This window comes from Protopterus annectens, chromosome 9.part0 (genome assembly GCF_019279795.1).
Source record: "Protopterus annectens isolate FY-2018-M chromosome 9.part0, PAN1.0, whole genome shotgun sequence".
In the NCBI taxonomy this organism is placed as follows: Eukaryota; Metazoa; Chordata; order Ceratodontiformes; family Protopteridae; genus Protopterus; species Protopterus annectens.
The window spans coordinates 983110645-983116644 of record NC_056743.1 but is presented as its reverse complement, the minus strand read 5'-3'; the positions used below and the strand labels follow the sequence as shown (position 1 = coordinate 983116644).

General features: G+C 35.7%; 1 protein-coding gene across 2 annotated transcripts in view; it reads left to right on the top strand.

The window, feature by feature from the left end:
* LOC122811713 (myosin light polypeptide 6) overlaps positions 1-6000 on the top strand; it is a 262424-nt gene that overhangs the window by 136284 nt on the left and 120140 nt on the right. The window lies entirely within an intron of this gene.

Below are 6000 nucleotides of genomic sequence, written 5' to 3'. Positions count from 1 at the left end.
TTTTACCGTAGTAATGTTTAATATAGTAGGCATAAATACAGTTATGAAAATGTAAAGCATAAAGTGTACAGTAAGCGTAAATAGAGTTAAGAGGTTTAAGGATATCATTATGCCAAAGATGAATACATGCAGAGGTAACATAATCATACAAGTCAAAGATATTTGAGCCAGTAGATTATTGACTTGGCAGAATTAGTGGACCTTCCTTTTTTTCCTTTGAGTACTTTCTGCTAAAGGAAATGACAGAAGCGTATAATGAAACTCCATGGGCCACAGCAATAAAAGGGCATTTTCTTCCAATTTTTCACTGGGAAATTAAAACTAAACCTTTGGTACCTGTGCATTCTCTTACTAGCCAATGCTGAAGTTATATGAAGGAAAACGTGAGCTTCTAGCTGCTACTTATAGGTCAAATTCAGCTTCTTGTTAAAGATGCTTGTGAAAATACTGTGCTGACCTGATAGGTACACTCTGTTTTCAAGAATATGCTGTTCAGAAGTACTTTTTCCCAAATGTTCACTGCTTCTCTGAGCAAAGGACTGGCATGTGCCCCCTCCCCAGTCTTTTTGATGTACTACATTACTGTAGTATTGTGTGCTCTAATCTGTACCATGCCTGAAAAAAAAGATGCCATGAGTAACTTCAAAGTTAGAAATACCAACTTATCTCTTTCCTAGTGATGTGAAAATGTAGGTTTGACTGAGTACACATCTGCTTTATGCAAAGTGACCATAAATGACCTCCCTAGACATAAATCAAAGTGTCTGTTGCAATGCACTCAGTAAGATGTGAAGGGATAAATGGCAGACCTTAAGCCTCACGTACAGATTTCTACCCACCACAGAAACTTTTTTTTACTACTACCACTAATACTAGCATCAGGTATGAGTCTGTAACTCAATCTAGATTTTCAGTCAGTGCCTACTAAGACTTTCTCATGAAAATCTTGGCTTTTGAAAAAGTCAAAATGCATAATAACATGAACAATAGAGCCCATTGAACTGTTATGTTGTGAATTAACATTTGATAGATAATTGTGCCTCCCTGCTGTCTCTCATATAAATATGCCACCTATTCAATCACTTCCTGTACAAGAAAGTTTAATAAGGCATCTAGGGACTGGGTTTTGTGCTAACCTGATGGCATAGAAGAAGGCCTGATTGCTACACTGACAACCTGAGATTAAGTAATGACACAGAAGTCAGAGGGCTGTAATGGCTGAGATCAGGTGACCAATAGTCTTTTAATCAATTTTAGGGGTGATTGAGTGAAACTAGTTATAAAATGTCTGACCCCCAAGCAGAGACCATTGGATACTATATCATGTCTGACTCCTGAACATTGTAACCTTGATATCATGCTAACAACCAGTATTGAAACACACCTATATGTTATAGGTGCCTCTACCGTAATGCAATGAGGTTAGTGGAACTAGGGGACTACAGCCCAAAGTGTGATTAGTGATCTGAACTTCTATCTTCTAAGCTCTTGTATTTATAGAAAGAAAATGGGTGCAATGTTCATCAGACAAGTCCCTGATTCCTAAGGTCAGAAAGATGAAAAGTATGAGAAAGGGAATCAGGCAAGATTAGCTATGAGTGGGTCAGATTCACTGTGATCCAAAGGTAAAGAAACAACTCCTCTACCTGCAGGTTCTTGGCTACACTGATCTTTTCAGTCTGTTATTAAAAGAGCGTGATTCGGATAGAGATGTACTGGCAATACTTGAATGTTCTAAATGGGCAAACCTAAAGCAAAAAGGTTTGGGAATGTTATGGATGTTGATGTCAGACAAAACTGAAGGCCTTTAAACCTGAACATGCTGTGTAATCTTGAATCTCACACACTTCCAGTAAACTTTTCTTATGGAATATGAATGTAAGCATTCTTTATCTCTAGGCGGCCATCCTTGAATTCTGTATAATAAAAGTACCTTTCCACTGTCCGATATAGGTAACCTAACCCCAGTTATTTTTTTCTTCTTAGAATGCTATCTAGATGTAAGATGGTGCCATTAAATGCTTCAGTAGCTTTCTTTTTTTTTTTCAATTCTGTTTTCTCTGCAATAGATCAAGAAGATCCTGCCATTCTCTTTCCTACTCGAAATTTGTTGTGCTTCAGCAAGGAATTTGTCTCAACATTAGCCTCCATGACAACAGCTAGACAGCATTCCTTGTGCATTTTTCACTGTTAATTGTTGCATACAGTTTTTTCTTTCTTAAACAGTTGAAGAAATCGCTGCATAAAGAATAGGGTTGAATAACACTATAATTACATAAACAGACTGGTAAGTACTCCATTTTTGACCACTGAAGTGGTGGTTTTAGCCATCTAATTGTGGAGAATTAAGGAGAGTATGGAAAACTACAATCACAGATAAATGAGGACAGTTGTTAGATTTGTTTTGCAACTTGGACACCTATACAAGCCAGGCATTCAGTTTTGAATACTTAACAAAAATCTGCAACTTACTTCGTTCATACTGGTGGAATTTAAAAGTAAGGAATTTAGTAGCTTGCATTAGCACAGATCAGAATGATATATATATATATATATATATATATATATATATATATATATATATATATATATATATATATACACACACATATACATTGAGAGTCTTTCTCAATATCGTCACTGTAAATGCTGAAAATATGACTAAACTGTATAATATTAGGGAATTCAGATTGTATTGTAGGAAAAAGATGATTCCACTAAAAATCAAATTCACAGTGTAGGAGGCTCCAGCAAAGCCATTTTGGAGTATAATATATTAAAATATGACAAGAGCTTAGAGTCGCTCTGATTCATTAGTTAGCACAAGATATGATGACGAAAATACATATTTTTTCCTTTTTGGGGCGGAGTTTTCCTTTAAGGAAACAGAATTTAAAGCTTCCAAAATGTATTGGTTCTCTGGATTTAATCCAGAATAAGACTGTACTATTACCGGTTTAGAGAATGATAAGAACCTTGAATAAAACCCTCTCCCTCTTCTTGGAAAGGTGCTATAAGAATTTTGTTTTTTAGAAAAGTCCTTACTAATTCTAAATCTAAGTCCTAATGTTGACTTGAAGAATGTTGTCTAATCCGGGGACCTACAGTTCTGAAAAGCTCTACTGTACACCCTTTAACATTATTTCTAGCACCCGTTTGTCTAAAATTATTTTCCTCCAATATTTTGCAAAGGAGATGAACTTTCTTCCTATTTAAACTGGGATGAGGCAGGTTTTCAAAGTTGTTGCCAATAGTCATTTGAACGGCTTGAGGTGTTGCATGTCTTCTGTACCATTGTGTTAGATTCACTCTTCTCCTGTATTCTTTGTTGCTGTTATTACTTTAAAAAATATATTTCTTTGAGAATGGAATGTTTCTAGAACATTGAGGTACTAATGGGCGAAATGTCACTTTCATTGTGGACATAGTTTACTTTCTGTCACAATGAGACCTGGGAAGCAAAGCATCAGGAGTAATGGGAGCCACATAATCTTATCAATACCAGTTGCAATTCCAGTAAAGCACACCTCCAGAGAGTTCAAACACATGTGGAGGTCCTCATGGTAGCATCAGAAATACCATAAGCACATTTTATCATATGGTTCTAATCATTTGCCATGTAAAAATTCATTTATGAGCATTGTCTTTACCATCAGAATCAAACAAGCCTTACAAGTTAATTAACATTAGTGCCACAGAACGTTACTTTGGTGCTGAAGCATTATATATAAGGAAATTCACTGTTATAACACACCCACACACACACACACACACACACACACTATATATATATATATATATATATATATATATATATATATATATATATATATATAAACCCTTTCTAATTTTGTCTAGTAATATGCATGCTTGGTGTAAAATACACAAAACGAATGTTTTGCTATCTGTGGCGAATATGATGTAGCTAAGAGTGACATACACTTGAAATCAACTTAAATCTGAAAAACATTTTACGGCCAAATTCAAACTCATGTTTTTGCAAAAGGCAAAGCCTCCAGCATTTCTCATGCAAGGCACCCTTGTTATTATACCCCTTTGTTTAATAAAATTAACTTAAAGATTGCTGCACCTCAAAAAAGTAATTTTCTGTGCAGTATACACCTGTGATAGTCAGAATATGTGAAGACTTACATGCCAGCTAGGCTGGCTTTAAGTTTTCTGTACAGCCCTAGCCTATCCATAAGTACCTTGTACAGTCTAACTATTCTATTAAGAGCTGAACACAATGAACAAATAATAGCTAACATCAAAGACCTCACAACCTAGTTTTACCATTTGTTCATTGTATAATCTCCAGACTCATATTGCTGAGACCTAAGAGCCCCCCAGATGACCACAAATATAGGAGTAGAGCAAATATTGAATATTGCTCTTCTCCTTAAGTTTTTCTTTTTAGGGGTTTAAGCTTCCCAGACCATCTGAACGTATACATACCAACTATGTGATTGCCGTATCTCTTGAGAAAAGGAAAAATTCTGAGAAATAGAAATGTTGGACTTAGTACATGTAAGCCCATTTTTTCAACCTTTAGGTCTCCACATGTTGGACTTGGTAATGTGAGTCCTGAATTTTAAAATCATTACCTCTAGATCCTGGGTACTAGCTGTGAATCTTGAACATTCCATGTTGCCTTTGTAATATATTACTCCATGTAGAGCTGAGAATGTTTTGTTTTAACAAGTCATATTGCCACTTTTTTGGGGGAGATGGTACCTGGGAATTTGAAATGTCATGCTACTGCACTTTTACAAATCTTTTAATACCAGCATGTCAGCAAAAATGCCTGGCACAGTTATAATTATGGCTGACTGAGGTGATAGTCTTGTTAATCAGCAAAAATTAATCTATCTGAGAGCTGAATATAAATGCAGAAGAGATTTCATTAAAACTTGGGTATTTAATAGTCAAAGAATGTGTGTCCATGGACACAGACGCCATCAGGGTGAAATGATCTTTGACAGAAGAACTGTGGGAAATTCTGTGTCCAGATACAATAAATAAATAAAAATAAATAAATAAGACTAAAAAACACCCAAGGAACAAAAATGTATCTGTGAATTCCTGAAAAGATTTCAAAGAGGAGAACACTGGATAAAACATTCAGCCATCTAAGGTAGTCTTGATTTCATTAAGCAATCCTGGGTTACTGTAGTTAAGCACTGATACTTCTCCCTCTGGGGTATGTGACCTTCAGCAGTAAGGGTGATTCAGTATGTGACTTTTGCAGTTTGGTTTCTCTTGAAATGTTTTTACATCAGCTATATGTTGCTGTTTTTTATTTTTTTATTATTATTTTTATTATGGAATAACAAGTTCTACCTTAGTTATAAATGCAAGTAAATACAAATAAATATATATATATATATATATATATATATATATATATATATATATATATATATATGGGTTCACTATAGAATCCCGAAATACTGAAATCCCGAATTTCAGTATTTCGAAATTCTATAGCCAAAACCTTTAAATACCAAAACCCCATAACCGCGAAATTTAAAATCACAAACCTACAGTACAAATACACCACACACATACACATATACACAATCTCCCCCCACAATCAAACAAACAATCCTACACTACAGACAAGCAGGGGGGCAAGCCCCCCTGCACCCCCCATGAGGTGGGCTGCGCCCCCACCCCCCGCTTATATATACTAACCCTGAGATTGCACAATCACACACAAAACAGTAACTCATACACACACATTTCACAGCCCCTTGCACACACACATCACAGCCAAAACACATGCTAACATACACTAAAGCCCCTAACCAACACACTCATACGTACTTACCTACACTTACACCTATGCATTCACACACCGGAACACCAGAAGCTCCGAACTTCAGTTTTTTGAATTTCGCACTTCTGGTGTTTCGGAATTTCAGGGGTTCGGTATTATAATTTTGAAATACTGAAAGTCGGGATTTCAGTATTTCGAAATTATAAAGGGAACCCATATAT